Genomic DNA, 18,527 nt, shown 5'->3' on the forward strand with positions numbered 1-18,527 from the left:
CAAAATAAAAGAAATAAAGTTTTTTACAACCTAAAAAAGAAAAAGTTTCATATTATATCACTTCAAGAAACGCACATAAGGGAAGACCATATAAAACACTTAGAAAATAAAAGTTTGGGCCAGTCATTCATCGCCTCAGCACAGGAAAAAAAAAGGGGGGTGGTAATATATGTAAATAGAGACATCCCAGCAGAGCTAGCATTTAAAGATGAGGAGGGGAGGTTCCTAGGGGTAAATATAAAAATACAAGATCAGAAACTACTAATCTGCAACATTTATGCGCCCAATGACTCCAAGATAAAATTTACAGAGAAATTAAAAAAGAAGATAGATGAACAGGAATACGATCATTTAGTAATCATGGGGGACTTCAATGGGGTTATAGATAGAGAATTAGACAGAAGTAAGACAAACTACAACACCAAGAAAACCAAAGATAAAGGAAACCTCCCTAATATAATGATAAGGATGATGGAAAAATTAAATTTAAAAGATATTTGGAGAACAAAAAATGGAAATAAAAAAGATTATACATATTATTCGGCTAGGTTTCAAAATTGGTCCAGAATAGATATGATGTGGTCAACAACACAATTGATAGGGAAAATAAAGAGCTTTAAGATCCTCCCAAGGACTGAGTCAGATCACTGCCCGCTGGAGTTAAGATTGGGAATAGGAGGTAGATCAAGAAAATGGAGGTTAGACGAAAATTTGATAAAAAGAGAGGAAGATATTGAAAAAACTAGAAATAAATTAAAAGAATATTTTGAGTTAAATGATAATACAGAAACAAGCACACTAAATTTATGGGAAGCAAGTAAAGCAGTAATCCGGGGTCATTTTATACAACAAAAAATAAGCAGAAATAAGCAGAGAATGAAAAAGACGAATGAAATTAAGAGAGAATTAGAAAAAGAGGAACAAAAATAAAAAAAAAACCAAGGAATAAAGAAGTAAAAAGTAAGTTAGAGAATCTACGGAAACAAATAGACTTATTGGAATTAGAGGAGAAAGAGAAACAATTAAAATATATAAGACAAAATTATTTTATGAACGCAAATAAATCAGGAAGATGGTTAGCGAATAAGTTAAGGAAAAAAAGAGAAAAATCATATATAACCAGAATAAGAGATAAAGACAAAATATACACCCAAGAAAAAGAGATTAGAAGTCAATTCTTTAACTTCTATAAGAAATTATATCAGAATGAGAATATTGAGAAGGAAAAGATATATCAATATTTAGGAAAACAAAAAATACAAAAGATGTCAGATAAACAAAGGGAAACTCTCAATAGAGAAATATCCGAACAAGAGATAAAAACGGCAATAAAAAATTTGAAACCAAACAAAACACCAGGCCCAGATGGGTTATCATCTGGTTACTATAAAACCTTCCAACAAGAACTCACACCATATCTGAAGAAAATAATGAATAATATAAGAATATATAAAGAAATACCAAATTCCTGGAGACAGGCCAATATATCAGTTATCCACAAGGAGAATTCGGACCCAGAAGAAGTTAAAAATTACCGCCCAATATCGCTACTTAATGTAGACTATAAGATTTTTACTAGCATTCTAGCGGAAAGATTAAAAATGATACTAGATTCATATATAGAGGAAGATCAAGCGGGCTTTTTGCCTAATAGACAACAGAAAGACAATGTGAGGACAGTGATAGACTTGATTGAGTATTACGAAATTTACCATCAAAAGAAAGTAATGTTTATGGCCGTGGATGCCGAGAAGGCATTTGATAATGCCAATTGGGATTTTTTTAAATTTTTAATGAGAGAGATGGATGTGGGTTTTTACTTTCAGAATTCGGTAGAAGCAATTTATGAAAAACAAGAAGCCAAAATTATAATCAATGGACAGGAAACAGAGAAGATCCAGATAGAAAAAGGGACGAGACAGGGCTGCCCCCTTTCACCCCTAATATTTGTCCTATCATTAGAAGTAATGCTGAAAAGAATAAGAGAAGAGAAGGCGTTAGAGGGTGCTAGAATACAAGGATTGGACTATAAATACAAAGCATTCGCAGACGATATAATTTGCATCATAGAAAACCCAAAAGAAAAAACAGGAATTTGGCTAGAAGAAATAAAAAAGTATGGTGAAGTGGCAGGGTTTAAAATAAATCTGGAAAAGACAAAAGCAATAATAAAAAATATCGGAGAAAGGGAAAAAGAAGAGATTAAAAGAAAATGGAATGTACAAATCGTTCCAAAAATAAAGTATCTAGGGATCCAGATAACGGCAAAAAATCTGCATCTTTTACAAAATAATTATTTAAATAAATGGAAAGAAATCAAAGAAGATTTGGAAAAATGGAAAAAATCAAACTTATCACTAATGGGGAGGATTGCAGCAATTAAGATGAAAATTTTACCGAAAATGATATTTTTATTTCAAAACTTACCCATAATTAGGAACATGAATTTGATTAAAAATTGGAACAGAGATATTTCAAAATTCATCTGGAACAACAAGAAACCAAGGATACACTATAAAAATTTAATAGAACAAAAAGAAAGAGGTGGATTGGCAGCCCCGGATTTAAAATCCTACTTTGAAGCCTGTGCCCTAACATGGGCCAGAGATTGGACTATGCTTAAGAAAAAGAAATTACTAACCCTCGAGGGAATAGATCTAAGAGCGGGGTGGCACCATTACATTTGGTATAAAGGGAAAGAAAAAGAAAAAAATTTTGGGAACCATTTCACAAGGTCTGCAATACTAAAAGTTTGGGAAAAATACAGATCAAAACTATACACCAGAACACCACTTTGGGTATCGCCCTTGGAGGCGACGCAAAGAAGATGTCTAGGGTGGAATGACTGGCCCGTGTACAGGGAAATATTAAAAATTAGACAGGGAGAAACAGAAATAAAAGAACAACAGGAACTAGTCCTAATTGACAAAAACATAACATGGTTTCAATATTGGCAAATCAAAGAAAAATTTAAACTAGATAGGAAATCAGGCTTTGCAAAGGGTAATGAATTTTGGGATAACATCATGGAAACAGAAAGGAAGTTGATAACTAAGCTATACAAAAAATTACTAGAATGGCACCTGGGACAAAAGGAAGAGAAAAACTACATGAGAAGATGGAGCGAAAACATACAAAGAAACATCAGGAAAGAAGAGTGGAAGGAAATTTGGAGAAAACGACTAAAGTATACATACGCAATAGAGCTTAGAGAAAATTGGGTGAAAATGTCACAAAGATGGTACCTAACCCCGAAAAAATTAGGCAAAATATACAATAATACCAGCACGGCCTGCTGGAAATGCAGGAGTAAAGAAGGATCCTTCTTTCATACATGGTGGACATGTGATAAGGCGAAGATTTTTTGGAGGAAAATACACAAGGAAATTCAAAGTATGCTGAAAATACAGCTGCCACTAAAACCAGAGATCTTTCTACTTGGGATGTATGATAGAAAATTAGAAGAAAATAAGGACAAAATATTATTCCTGGCGTTGACAGCAGCAAGAATGTGTTACGCCAAAGTGTGGAGACAAGAAGAAACCCCGGAGACAAATGATTGGGTAACTAAAATGCTGGATATTAGGAATCTAGACAAGCTAACCTTTCTACTGCTAAAGAACAAAGAAACGAAAAGGAAAGAAACGGACTGGAGTGAAGTTACAGAATATCTAAAAAAGAAGAAAGAAGAAATAGTAATCTAAGAAATATAAAAATAGACTGAAGTACGTCAAAAAGAGGGAAAGAAGAAAAACAACAACACAAACTACAAAAAGACTGATAAGATTTTCCGAAGATACCAGGAGGTCAACTTTTAATTTCCTTTTTTTTTTTTCTCTCTTTCTTTCTTTCTTTTCTCTTTTGTCTTTTTTCTTGTTTTCTTTTTTCTCATTTCCCTTTCCCCTTTTTCTCTCTTATATATTATTTGATTTTATTTTCTATGAAAATCTCAATAAAGAATATTTTAAAAAAAAAGAAATAAAAATACTCAAAAATAAATAATAATAAATAATAAATAATTTTCTTTTGTAGGAAAAAAGGTGTTGGAAAATATATATAATGTAATCCTAAATCTGGAGAACTTTCTTGATACCCCCCCACCCCGCCCCAAGGGATTGAGAAGGGTGGTGTAAAAATAAAAATACTCAAAATAAATGGTCCATGCCTTAGTCACCTCTAGACTGGATTACTGCAATGCGCTCTACGTGGGGCTGCCCTTGAAAACGGCTCGGAAATTCCAATTGGTCCAATGGGCAGCAGCCAGGATGTTAACTGGGGCCCCTTACAGAGAGAGGTCAACCCTTCTGTTTAAGGAGCTCCACCAGCTGCCGTTTATTTTCCGAGCCCAATTCAAGGTGCAGGTGCTTACCTACAAAGCCCTGAACGGTTTGGGACCACCCTACCTGCGTGACCGCATCGCTGTCTATGAACCCACACGCTCACTTCGGTCATCAGGAGAGGCCCTGCTCGTGATTCCACCCGCGTCACAGGCGCGTTTGATGGGGACGCGAGACAGGGCCTTCTCTGTGGTGGCTCCCCGCCTCTGGAATGCCCTCCCGAAAGATCTCAGACAAGCCCCTACTTTGGTGGTTTTCAGAAAGAATCTGAAAACCTGGCTGTTCCAACGTGCCTTTTCAGATTAGGAACCCCACTACCAAATCCCAGAAGCACTTTAGTAGAACCAAGATCACCGCTCATTGCACACTGCACTTATATTTTAATCCCATATCCCTCCGACACTTCAGCACTTTTAACCTTGTACCCCTACTCCGGCCGGCTCAGTTTTTAATAATGTCTTGTTGTATTGCTATGGTTTATTGTTTTTTGCTTAACTGTTTTTATTTGCTATGTACTGTATTGTTGTATTGTGTTGGGCTCCGGCCTGTTGTAAGCCGCATCGAATCCCTTGGGAGATGCTAGCGGGGTACAAATAAAGTAATAATAAATAAATAAATAAATAAATAAATAAATAATTTTCATTTGTAGGAAAAAAGATGTTGGGAAAAAATGTAATCCTAAATCTGGAGGGCTTTCTTGATACCAGACAAAGACTTGCTAAAAATCTTTGCCTTCGAAATAAAATGAAATAAATCATAGTTGTAGTCGTTCATATTCTCCGTGGCTATTTTTGTTCCAGTGTTTGTACTTTTATTATTGTTTTTCCTGTTGCTCAATTTTGAAACGTTTCCTTTCTCATTGCAAGCAGCCCTGAGACCTTGGCAACAGCCTGCTCTGAAAATACCGTGGATCTCTGGAAGAGTTTTTCACAAGCTGGTATCACAAGCAGGACACTTGCCCAGGGACGAGGGGCAGGTTTGGCTTCTTTTTCATTATTTCTATGGCTAATATTGAGATAGATCCAAATGAGGCTTCGTACTTCCTGCTTCCTCGTACTATGTGTTGCTGGCTTGGTAAATTGAGTTGCTCCTAAAGTGACTGTGTTGCGGAGGGGAGGAGGAAGTGGTGGTGAAATTATAATAATCATGCAAATTGATTGCCGTGTGTTAATTTGCTGTTGTTGCCTTGGTGCCTCTTTGTTGGCACTCAATGAGTTTGAACATGGCAGTGCTTCTGCCTGCCATAAATAGCAACTTCCACATTCCCGTCATTTCTACAATATCAGCTCTACAGAAGGATAAACAACACACCATAAACGAGCAGAAGGCACCGTTAAGATAGAATCATTATGCAAATAGGTTATGGCATGCTTTATGTGAGAACAACATCCCTAAAGAGACCTAATGGGATGGCTGACCTATAAAGCCTTTAATTTGCTGGTGGTGTTTCATTTGTTTTCCAGTTCCTTGAGGAATAAAACTTTTAATTGTGCAAACTTCTAAACGGCATCACAGTTGAGCTCTCAGTCGGTAATTAATGAGTCTGTCATAAGCAAAGGTAGAATTTTACCATGAAATATATTGCAAAATAAGAGCGGGAAAGAGGGAGGATGAGGTGAAGGAGGAGGAGGAAGAAGAGGAAAATATATTTAGTTGACTGGCTCTAGAACACAACACTCTATATGGATAGTATTCAGATTTGCAACATTAATTCTCAAGCTGCAGCAAGCTGGCAATTCCCCATTGTACTGTACTGTATTGTATGTGTGTGAACAGTGACATCACAAAAATCTAAATTTGATTCTATCATGTCTTTGAATCCTGTTCATACGTTACACCAGTTTCCCTATGAAGGTGGTTGCAGATCTTACTCATTTTTGTAGATCTTATGCATTTTTGTGCAATGAAAGATCTACTGTTGATTCAAAGTTGCATGTGAGATATCATTGTGCAATTCACATTGCACATACAAGTATGCGTATACATATGCAATAGGCCTGTTTGATCAAGAAAAAATATGTTTCTAAAATCGATTTGTAATTGGGGTGTTTTTTTGTTTCGATATTTAAAATATTTACAAAACTTTCCAAAAAATGTTTTGTTATTTACGAAATTTTGTAAATATTTACAAAACATTTTGTAAGTGTGAATGTTGCAGTAATGGTCACCTTGATTAGCATTGAATGGCTTTCATTTCTCCCACTCTGGACATTCCATAGATAAACTCCATTTGCCTAGTTTCCAACAGACCTCTGAGGATGCCTGCCATAGATGTGGGCAAAATGTCAGGAGAGAATGCTTCTGGAACATGGTCATACACTCATACAGCCCTGAAAACTCACAGCAAAAGAGCCTGGATGGATGCAGCCTTCAATTTGTGGCAATCAGATGGTATTGGTCTCATCTCAGGCGGGCCACGGAGGCAGAGCCGGCGCTGCAGGAATCCCCTCCCCGGCTCCTGCGCTCCGGCTCCGGCTCCTGCGCCCTCCTCCTCCTCCTCCTCCTCCTCCTCCTCCCAGCTGTGTTGCAGGAAGTGCCAGGAGGAGGAGGAGGAGGGCGCAGGAGCCGGAGCCGATTGGATGGCGCGCGGAGGCCGGTTGTAAGGGTGAGCACGCGCGCACCATCCAATCGGCTCCGGCTCCTGCGCCCTCCTCCTCCTCCTCCTCCTCCTCCCAGCTGTGTTGCAGGAAGTGCCAGGAGGAGGAGGAGGAGGAGGAGGGCGCAGGAGCCAGAGCCGATTGGATGGCGCGTGGAGGCCAGTTGTAAGGGTGAGCGCGCGCGGGCCGGGCGCCCAACAGGCAGGGGCGGTGCTTGGCTCACTGGGTGTGCGCTCGCGCCGCCCCTTCGCCCCGCCCGCCCCATTTACAAAACGGGCGAAAGCTCGTAAATACTGTGGGAGTTGCCGTTTCGATATTTAAAAACCCTTCTGGGTTTGAAAATATGTTTTGTTATCGTACCGTAAATGCAAAAATTAACAAATGTTTTACGAATTACGAAATTAACGAACGAAACCGCACAGGCCTAATATGCAAGTGGGTTCTGGAATCAATCTTGGCATATACATCAGCAAGTGGGTTCTGGAATTGATCTTCTCCTTGCCCAGTTTCTACCTTTGAGATGTTAATGCACAACCACTGTATACTTCCGTAATCCTTGATGGAAGATCTCAGCCAGAGACGGTTGGGCAAATGTCTCCAGTGTGTTGTCGAATGCTTTCATGGCCAGAAACATTGGGTTGCTGTAAGTTTTTCGGGCTGTATGGCCATGTTCCAGAAGCATTTTCTCCTTATATTTCACCTGCAGCTATGGCAGGCATCCTCAGAGGTTCTGAGGTCCTCTCAACCTCTGATGATGACTTCACAACCTCTGAGGATGCCTGCCATAGGTGCAGGTGAAACGTCAGGAGAGAATGCTTCTGGATCATGGCCATATAGCCCAAAAAACTTACAGCAAACCAAATGTCTTCAGATTTGCACCAGCTAGTTAGTAGCCAGCTGCATTAAATCACTACTGACCAAGAAGTCATGAGTTCGAAGCCTGCCCAGGTCAGAGTGAGCTCCCGACCATTAATAGTCTTGCTTGCTGTTGACCTTTGCAGCCTGAAAGACAGGGTGTGTTTACCTGTCCATTAAAAGGGTCACCCCAAGAATGAGAGAATACAGTGCATCATATGGTGAGCAAATGTCAAAGACAACGTTATACTATGGAAAAATTACGCCACCAGTCTCATGTGATAAAGTCCTCAATAGGCTTGTGCATTCAGGGTAAACCTTGACACGTTTCATGTGCTGGCTTTCAGTGGTGGCCCCAATCTATTTTGGGAGCCTCTCGAAATTGGGCACACATGTGTAATAAGAAATTCAATGTGCAACTTTGATAAATGTGAATTTAATATGATATGTGGGAATGAATGGAAGAATGGAAGATGAATGTATGGATGGGGCTAATAATTGTGGAGACACCAGTATAATATTAAGGCCTGCAATGACTACCTGCTTGCTGGACTGTGGTTGGAAGTTGCTTATAAGAACTGAATAGCAAACTCTGATAAGAAGTGTGACAGTGATAACAGAATTTTTTACAATGTTAAGAAGGAAGTCAACATAAGATCAACACCAATAAAGAAGATCAACATCCAGCCAGGAAACTGAGATGGAGCCAGGATGGAAGACGTCTATCATTCATTTACAACTTTGGGACTACACCAACAGAATATTCCTATAAAAGACTCAGTCTAATAATGCTCAAAGTGTGACAGACAGTGACGCTGTTCACCCGCTATGTTCTGCTCCATGGGAAGGAGAGAGATAGTGTACCTATGGAGAGTGGCAGATTTGCACAGGAGCAGTCTGGTCACTTTGGGGCTTCTTTCTCAAGAGAAGAGGAAAAAGTGCAATTCTGGAGTCTTGGATTTTGTGCAGGAAGTCAGGTTCTTCTGCTGTATGGAAAACAAAGATCTGATCCTTGGCATTGTGCTTCGGGAAAGGATGCATTTTGGAATTTTGAAGTTATGGTGTTATGGAAGTTTTGGAACTGTACTTCGACAGGCTGCAGGAAAGCATGGTCTGGCGTAACAGGTGCTTCTCCAAGGAGGAAGAAAAGGATATAGTAATATTTGGGTGCCAGGCATGTAGCCGGGGGGGGGGGGGGGGGGGGTGAGGGGCTTCAGCCCCCCCCCGAAATTCTCATGGTGGTTTGCGAAAAGACCTTACTGGTGCATTATTTAAACTGTTATGTTTATTCATATCATGATCTGATCACCATGCTCAATATATCCCATATGCATGGGGATATTGGGGCAACGATACAAAAGGTTTGCCTGTGTAGACCCTCTTTCACTCAGACTCAGCCCCCCCCCCCCGAAACAAACCCAGCCCCCCCCCCCCCCCGAATCAAAATCCTGGCTACGGGCCTGTTGGGTGCATGAGGATGAATGCATGTACATGTATGAATCTTAAGTGAAATGTAATTCCCCTTTGTTTGTTTGTTAATCAACGTAATTGTAAATCCATTGTAGTTGCATTGAATCTGTATGTCTGTATGTCCATTGTCATTCTATGTCTAAATGTTTTTCTGTAATCTGATATACCCTCTCACACTAGAAATTGCAATAAAAGGAACATATTCTCTAAAGTTATTGACAAGTCATTTCTGGGCCTGCATGCCATGCATGCAATCTCTCTTTCTAAGACAAGGAGGCAAGTTCTGACTTTCTTACTCTAGGGGAGATGCTTTGCTGCAGGAAGATACGCACGATGGGTCTGCACAGTTCACATGCACCCTCTCTTTCCAAGGCAAGGAGACATGGAGCACCACATGCTCACAACAGCATGTTCCTGCTTGTTTTCATGTCGAGCCAATTTTCGTACTGAGGGTGGGCTTCCCATTATGTGCTCCCGAAGGCAATGAAAGTAACGAAAGAAAGGACGTAACAAAGGGAAATGGATCTGCGCACAACTGTAGTCCTCAGTCAGTTTCTTTGAGCATTAACCTTGTACTCATATGTGCAATTGGCATGCATGCAGAGAAGATGGTTACATTTGTTAAATAAGAAACATACAGACCACATTTGGTCTCCATGACTTCCTCAATGCCTGATACTTTTACATCCTAAGTTAATCAGTCTCCACCATAAAGCAGGAATCACCCGCACTAAAGCTAACCAAGGATGGAAAAATAATACATAGAAAAGATGACAGTAAAAGTGTACCTCAGTTAACAAAGTAGCTGCGTCCCTGGGCTTTGCTTCTTTGGCAGAAAATGTGGTACTGGAGCTAGAAATAGCAGGGGACGAATAGAGATAGGTTCTTACGCCACACACACACAAAAGAGCAGTTCAGATGTTTTAACACTTTTAAAAATCCAAAGCCATCAATATGCACATGTGAAAGGGAACAACTAGGTCAGGTAAGTTTTTCATAACTATGGAAACATTTTGAACCTTGTTGAGACTCTTGAAAGCTTTTTCCAAAATGTATCCACGGTTGGTTTTTCTTTCTTGCTTTCAAAAGTTTCCACTTTTCATATGATTTCCACTTTGCTGGCCAAACTTTTTAACTTGCTGCAAATAGCTCCGGAGGAAGGCCTATCTGCTTTCCCCCTTTCTTCCTGTTGTACCAAAAGAATGCTCAGTAAAAGATATTGGTTGCAATGGTCGTTTGACCTCCCTCTTGCAGACAGGGCACACACAGCCACAGTATGGTTGGCTTGGGTAAAGTCTGACTTTTTCCCAGCTAAGGCTTTATTTATTGAATTATTTACTGTAGGCACACTGCTGTAACTTGTCATTGGAAGTCTGCATTTCTCCAACCCTTCTTCATCATTTCACCCACCAGGAGCCCCCCTTGCTGCAATGGGCTAAACCCTTGTGCCAGCAGGACTGAAGACCAACAGGTCGGTGGTTCAAATCTGGGGAGAGCACGGATGAGCTCCCTCTGTCAGCTCCAGCTCCCCATGCGAGGACATTATTTTATTTATTATTTATTTACAGTATTTATATTCCGCCCTTCTCACCCTGCAGGGGACTCAGGATGGATCACAATGCACATATACATGGCAAACTTTCAATGCCATAAACACATAACATATATAGACAGACAGTCAGAGGCTATTTAACTTTCCAGCTTCATAAGGGCATGCTTTGAATTCCGGCCACCGGGGGAGCTGTAGCTTCAATATCCACTTGTGACACCAATGGAGTACTTCCTCATTCTTTTGCACGCTGCTGGAGAGTTTTATGGCATCATAAATTAGTTAAATTATCCTCCCCACATAAGCTGTACCTAAATTTCCTACTTGACAAATGCAACTGTCTTTTGGGCTGCAAAGGTCGACTGCGAGCTAGACAAATGGTCTGGAGCTTATTCCGACCTGGGCTGGCTTCGAACTCATGACCTAGTTCAGAGTGATTTTAATGCAGCTGACTCCCAACCAGCTGCGGCACAACCCGTTCCTGAGAGAAACCTCCCACAAAGTTGGTAATAATCAAAACGTCCGGACATCTCCTGGGCAACGTCCTTGCAGACAGCTAATTCTCTCACACCAGAAGTGACTTGCAGTTTCTCAAGTCATTCCTCACACACACACACACACACACAAAAGCAGGACTGCTGACCAAAAGGTTGGCACTTTGAATCTGGGGAGCGGAGTGAGCTCTTCTCTGTCTGCTTCAACTTCTCATGCAGGGACATGAGAGAAGCCTCCCACAGGATGGTAAAGTATCCGGGCATCTCTTGTGCAACATTCTTGCAGATGGCCAATTCTCTCACACCAGAAGCAAATTGTAGTTTTTTCAAGTCGTTCCTAACACACACAAAAATTTCACCCAATGCTGATGCTGTTAAAATTTTTCCAGATAAACAGAGCATAGGGAAGAAATGAGAGCTGGGCAAGTATAGAGAGACTTTTAAAGAAGATTTTTTTTCAGAGGTATCTCTTGCTGTTGATTATTCAAGCTCCAGTTAGTGTTGTTGCTTAAGATTCTGGATCATGTCATCTTCCAAATTGATTGTTACATTTCCAGACACGACTCTATTATTAAGGATTCCATGTGGTAGAATTAGGCTATCATTATTAGATAATGAGAAATACAGAACAGCATTCAGGAGGAATTATGTCTTCTCCTGCAATTCACTTCCCTGGATTTGAATAATTTAAAAACCGATCACATTAAGCAATGCTTATTCCGTAGATGTGTATGCTCGTGCACTCTGCATTCGAACCACTCTGGTTAAAATAAACACCATTTGCATCTAGTTGGGACCAGTATAATCATTTGGTTTTGAAAAAAGTCAAGAAATAACAGAACGATTGAGAATAATGCATAACGTGGATAATTGTATATGCACACGCATCAGCACGTGACATGTGAAAAGTTTTCGGAATATCTCACTAGATCGATTGTCACCAAAATGTCCTGTACCACAGACTCCTCGGGGAATTTTTGCTGGATCGCGAGACATCACTGGAGTTGTAAACTGCCACAAACATAAGCAGCTGTCTAAGAGAGTGGAAAATCTCTAAAGCCTTTGAGAGATTAGAACATACACCAACATGGAGACTTCGTTTGCAATTAAGATGTCTACGCCAAACAGCTCTATTGCTCCTTCTGTGTTATGAAAGGCACAGTAAATAAGCTAGTTGGGAATTTTGCTCTACTAATGGTTCTATGTATTTTGCAAAATGCTGGGTTGCGTTTTTTTTCTTTCTTGTTTGATTCTGGGAGAAAATTTAATGTGCAGTAGTGGAATTAAAAACTTATAAATAATTTGTTCTTTTATCTTCGCATAGCAATTGCAACGTGACTTAGAACACTACTGCAATCCTAGGATAAAGTTAAGTTGTTGTTTATTTGTTCAGTCGCTTCCAACTCTTTGTGACCTCCTGGACCAGTCCAGGCCAGAGCTCCCGGTCAGCCGTCACCACCCCCAGCTCCTTCAGAGTCAAGCCAGTCACTTCAAGGATACCATCCATACTGACATCCTAGGATAAAGTTAAGTTGTTGTTGCTGTTCATTCATTCAGCCGCTTCCAACTATTTGTAACCTCCTGGACCAGCCCAGGCCAGAACTCCCTGTTGGCTGTCACCACCCCTAGCTCCTTCAGAGTCAAGCCAGTCTCTTCAAGGATACCACCCATACTGAAATCCTAGGATAAAGTTAAGTTGTTGTTGTTGTTTATTTGTTCAGGTGCTTCCAACTCTTTGTGACCTGCTGGACCAGCCCAGGCCAGAGCTCCCTGTCAGCCGTCACCACCCCCATCTCCTTCAGAGTCAAGCCAGTCACTTCAAGGATACCATCTATACTAAAATCCTAGGATAAAGTTAAGTTGTTGTTGTTGTTTATTTGTTCAGTCACTTCCAACTATTTGTGACCTGCTGGACCAGCCCAGGCCAGAGCTCTCGGTCGGCCGTCACCACCCCCAGCTCCTTCAGAGTCAAGCCAGTCACTTCAAGGATACCATCCATACTAAAATCCTAGGATAAAGTTAAGTTGTTGTTATTTATTTGTTCAGTCACTTCCAACTCTTTGTGACCTCCTGGACCAGCCAACACCAGAGCTGCCTGTCAGCCATCAACACCCCCAGCTCCTTCACAGTCAAACCAGTCATTTCAAGGATACCATCCATACTGAAATCCTAGGATAAAGTTATGTTGTTGTTTATTTGTTCAGTCGCTTCCGACTCTGTGACCACCTGGACCAGCCCAGGCCAGAGCTCCCTGTCGACCATGGCCACCCCCAGCTCCTTCAAGGTCAATCCAATCACTTCAAGGACCAAGTGCAAGATGGATGGATTGTATCCTTGAAATGACTGGCTTGACTGTGAAGGAGCTGGGGGTGTTAGGATAAAGCTAAGTTGTTGTTTATTCGTTCAGTTGCTTCTGACTCTTTGTGGCCTCCTGGGCGAGCCTACACCAGAGCTCCCTGTCAGCCGTCACCACCCTCAACTCATTCAGAATCAAGCCAGTCTCTTCAAGGATACCATCCATACTGAAATCCTAGGATAAAGTTACGTTGTTGTTTATTTGTTCAGTTGCTTCTGACTCTTTGTGACCCCCTGGACCAGCCCAGGCCAGAGCTCCCTATCGACCATGGCCACCCCCAGCTCCTTCAAGGTCAATCCAATCACTTCAAGGATGCCATCCATCCATCTTGCCCTTGGTTGCCCCCTCTTCCTTTTTCCTTCCATTTTCCCCAGCATCATTGTCTTCTTTAACCGTTTCTGTCTCCTCATGATGTGGCCAAAATACTTAATCTTTGCCTCTCATATCCTTCCCTCCAATGAGCAGTAGGGCTTTATTTCCTGGAGGATGGACTGGTTGGATCTTCACACAGTCTAAGGCACTTTCAGAATTTTTCTCCAACACCACAGTTCAAAAGCATCTCTCTTTCTTTGCTCAGCCTTCCTTATGGTCCAGCTCTCACATCCATAGGTTACTACGGGGAGTACCATTGCTTCAGCTATGTGGATATTTGTTACCAGTTCATGTCTCTACTCATCACTATGTTATCGAGATTGGGCATTGCTCTCCTCCCAAGAAGTAAACGTCTCCTGATTTCCTGGCTGCAGTCTGCGTCTGCAGTCATCTTTGCAGACAAAGTCTGTCACTGCCTCCATGTTTTCTCTCTCTATTTGCCAGTTATCAATCTGGTATACTGTCTGCTTCTCAGAATCTTGTTTTTTAAAAAAATGTTTAACTACAACCTAGCTTTTGCCTTTTCTTCTCTCACCATGATTAGAAGGCTCCTCAGCTCTTCCTCACTTTCAGACCTCAAAGTGGTATCATCTGCATATCTAAGGTTGTTAATCTTGGTTGCAGGCACTGGCAGGCACACACATTTGTTGAGCCTGCCTGAATGTCCCACCACACATGCACTCTCTTTCCAAGGAGAGAGCATGTGTAGCAGTATGTGCAGGTAGGCCTGAAAATCATGCACACCTGCCAGTGCCTACAACCAAGCACCTCTTACTCTAGAGTAGAAACAACAGGTGCCAGGTAAGAAGAACGTATGTTGGGAAGGAAAGCCAGTGGGTGGGAAGCCCCCCTCCCATATTGGTCCAGTTTTCGGGCCCTAAAACAAAACTGAAAACAACCTTTCTAATTTCAGGATGCTTACACAAAACAGATTGGGGCCCCCAACAAAAGCCGGGACACGCAACGGAACAAGGTTTACCCCAAAGGCTCATGTCTAATCTAAAACACTGTGTGTACATCTTTAGATGCATGCCGAATGGTGCTAAGATTTCATGTACATGTTCAATTGGGCAGCTTTCAGTGGGAACGTATGTCACTTTGCATTGCTTAGATTTCAAAGTGCCCAAATGGATTTATTTTTATTGGCAAAATGAGGTCAAGCAACATGCTAACCTTCAGGATGAAACTTTTGGTTTTTCAAAATGCGCTGGGCAGTCGTCAAATAAGTCAGATTTTAGCACTTGTAGCAAGATCGTAATTATGCAGTCAACTATTCTCTCCAAGTAAAATCCTGTATCAGTAATGATACAGTGGTACTTAAAGATTTTAGGAGTTATCCAAGGAATTATGCTAATCCCACACAACCAGCATTGTGCGCACTTCCCCCCTCCATTAAAAAGTCAAGCGTCAAATTTTGAAATGCAAAAATGACATTTGAAAATAATTTATTGCAGCTTGCTGAAATGGCAGCCTAAATCAAAGGTTTGCTCTCCAAATGAATTGCTTGTTAACTCAAAAATCGCTTCATTCCAACTACTGCTAGAAAAGAATCAAACGAGGAGCTTTTACATCTATCAACAGTTCTATGAAAAGCTATTTAATGAATTAAAATTAGTTATTTAAATGTGGATGCACAGCAAGTTTTATTTTTCAGAATATAACAAGAAAGCAGAGGAAGGGAAGTAAACAGGATTTCAAAACTGTTTTGTGATAGGAGAAAGACACTGTGGAAGCTTATATCTCAATCTTGTACAAATGGTTGGACAAAACCTATGAATCTCTAGATGTTGTTGACCTTCATCTCCCAGTATGTATGGTCACTGTTCAAGGATAATGAGGTAGTAGTTCGTCAATGCTGGATGATCACAAATCACCAAATTCCTACTATATTGTGAGTTCATTTAGTTATGAATGGATTCTTGTTGCTGTTGCTATCATTGTTTGTTTTGCATTTTTAATCTTTATTTTCTGCTAAAAATAGTACCCAGGATGGCTAAGAACACTATTAAAAACCTATTTAAAACAATATGACATTAATACCGCAAACAAATACATTTCAAAAAAGGATTTTGGAAAGATTTGTCTCATACTTTACCCAAACTACCAACTCTACCCAAACTTCCATGAAGATAGAATACAGCTATCTTCAGCTCTAAATACCATCCATCCATGTAGAAGCAAGTTTGGGGACATCTCAAAAGTTGAAAAAGTACAACAAAATGAAACAAATATCAAAAAGAAAAGCCTAAAAGGGAAAAACTTAAACCTGGCAATAATAACTGAGTACAGTTGCGTAAATAGTTACAGAGAGATAGGTGACTATAAGACAAGAACGACCCTTAAAGTGAAGAGGGAAGTGAATGCAATTGGGTAGAGTCTGGAGTAAATTATACTGGGAGGTTTTGTAACTTCTGGAGAGAGGGTTCCCAGAAGAAAATGAGCATCATTCCTGTGTGGAAATATTATCTCAATCTGACCGGCAGAAATATATAATGCATTAGAAGGCAAGATTTTGCAGATGTGCTTGTTTCAGACTGTTTTGACTTTGAGACTGGGGCTAGACACAGACCCATGTGCTTCTCTTCTTCTCATTGATTGAAAAGTGAAGACTGAAAGCAGGCCTGTAGCCAGGATTTCGTTTTGGGGGGGGGGGGTGAATTTTTTTCAGGGGGGGCTCGGGGGGGGGGGCTGAGTTTCGGGGGGGGGGGCTGAGTCTGAGTGAAAGAGGGTCTAGCCTAGCAAACCTTTTGTATCACTACCCCAGTACCCCCATGAATATGGGATATATTGAGTATGGTGATCAGATCATGATATGAATAAACATAACAGTTTAAATAATGCACCAGTAAGGCCTTTTCGCGAACCACCATGAGAATTTTTTTGGGGGGGGGGGGCTGAAGCCCCTCAAGCCCCCCCCCCCCCCGGCTACATGCCTGACTGAAAGGTTATGTTGACTAAACCACACTTTTCCACTACAATGCAATCTCAGCTTAAGAGCATCCCAACTTAAGAGCATTTTGAGTTAAGAGCCATCACTCGGCCCAGGTTTAGCTTTGATATACGAGCAGCATTTTGAGTTAAGAGCTAGTGCAAGAAAGAGTGCTAGAGTAAGCGTCCAAGGCTTTAGGTCTTTAGGGCTTCAAGGAAGCAACCGCTGTGCCTCATGCTCTTGTCCACTTTGGGAGATTGCTGTCCGCTTTGCTCGTGTCCACTTTGAGAAACTTTGGGTTAGTTGATTTTGTGTGATTTTTATTTCTGTTCTGTCTTGCTTCATGAAGAGAGAGAGCAAGTGAGGGAGCGGGGGTGGAATGAGGACAGGATGAAAAACAAAAGGATGCTTCTGCCGTTTCACTTTGTGCTTCCTTGCCATAGCTTTGTGCTTCTACCATACATTATTTGGTATTTATAAAGTGCATTTCCTTATTTAAAAACATGTAAAAAAAATTGGGGTGAAGGGGGCTGGGGGGGGGGGGGGCTTGAATGAATCAATGGCATTTCAGTTTGCTTTGAGATCAAATAAAACTCAAGGCATCACTGTATGTACAGATTGAGGGAATAACATCTATGACAAAATGTGGCTGGTAATTACAACACAATCATTTTTATTATTATTTTAGCATCTTTTACCTGGTGAAGAAGCTGTTAGAGCATTTTGGTTTGCCAGTAGAGGTATCACCCTTTGCGTATTTTGCTTTGTTTTACTGTATGGCAAATATGGCTACTAGGCATGGGCAATCCATGGTTCTAAATGGTTCTAAAGTACTTACAAAACTAAAGTTCTGGTGGTGCAAACTAGGGGGCGCTGGTGATTTGCTTCTACAGTGTTGCTAAAGTTCTAGTGGTGACAATTTCAGAACTGTAACAAAACTTTCAAAATTTCATTATAAATGGCAGTTCCTAATTGATTCTGTCATAAAAATCGCCAATATGCCATCACACCCAGATACTATGAAGTTAAAACTAAGACATGCTTCTCTTTTTATCTGGGCGAACCGCAGGTGCCTTTCTTAAAAGCTCCAGATTCTCAGCAACTGAGGCCAGTCCAGAATTGAACATCAACAGAACACTTATTTTACAAAGTCCTTGACAGACTTGGCACAACTTGATGAAGTTACAAACAAAACAGTTAATTTGGGAAACCATATAAATGTTCTTTCTTTCCTTTTTCCTTCAGCTACTGATTTAGCTTTTCCCCAACGGTAGAAAAATCCTGGGATCTTTTACCCTAACCCTGAGGTGCTATCTTTCAGAAAGAGCAGGTCTTCCCCTATCTAAGCTCAAGATTAGTTTTGGAGGTGCAGTAATGGAGCCTTTCTCAATGGCAGAGAAATCCGGAGATATTCCCTACCCCAGCAATGAGCTACTATCTTCTAGAAAGAGCAGGTCTTTCTCTATCTGAGCTCAACGCCAGTTTCAAAGGCGAGAGGGTAACCTCGACCCTAATCTCAATCGTACTCACAATGGCTTGTCCGAGCTTGCCTAGCTTGACCACCAGCA

Source organism: Anolis sagrei, chromosome 10, assembly GCF_037176765.1.
Source record: "Anolis sagrei isolate rAnoSag1 chromosome 10, rAnoSag1.mat, whole genome shotgun sequence".
NCBI lineage: Eukaryota > Metazoa > Chordata > Lepidosauria > Squamata > Dactyloidae > Anolis > Anolis sagrei.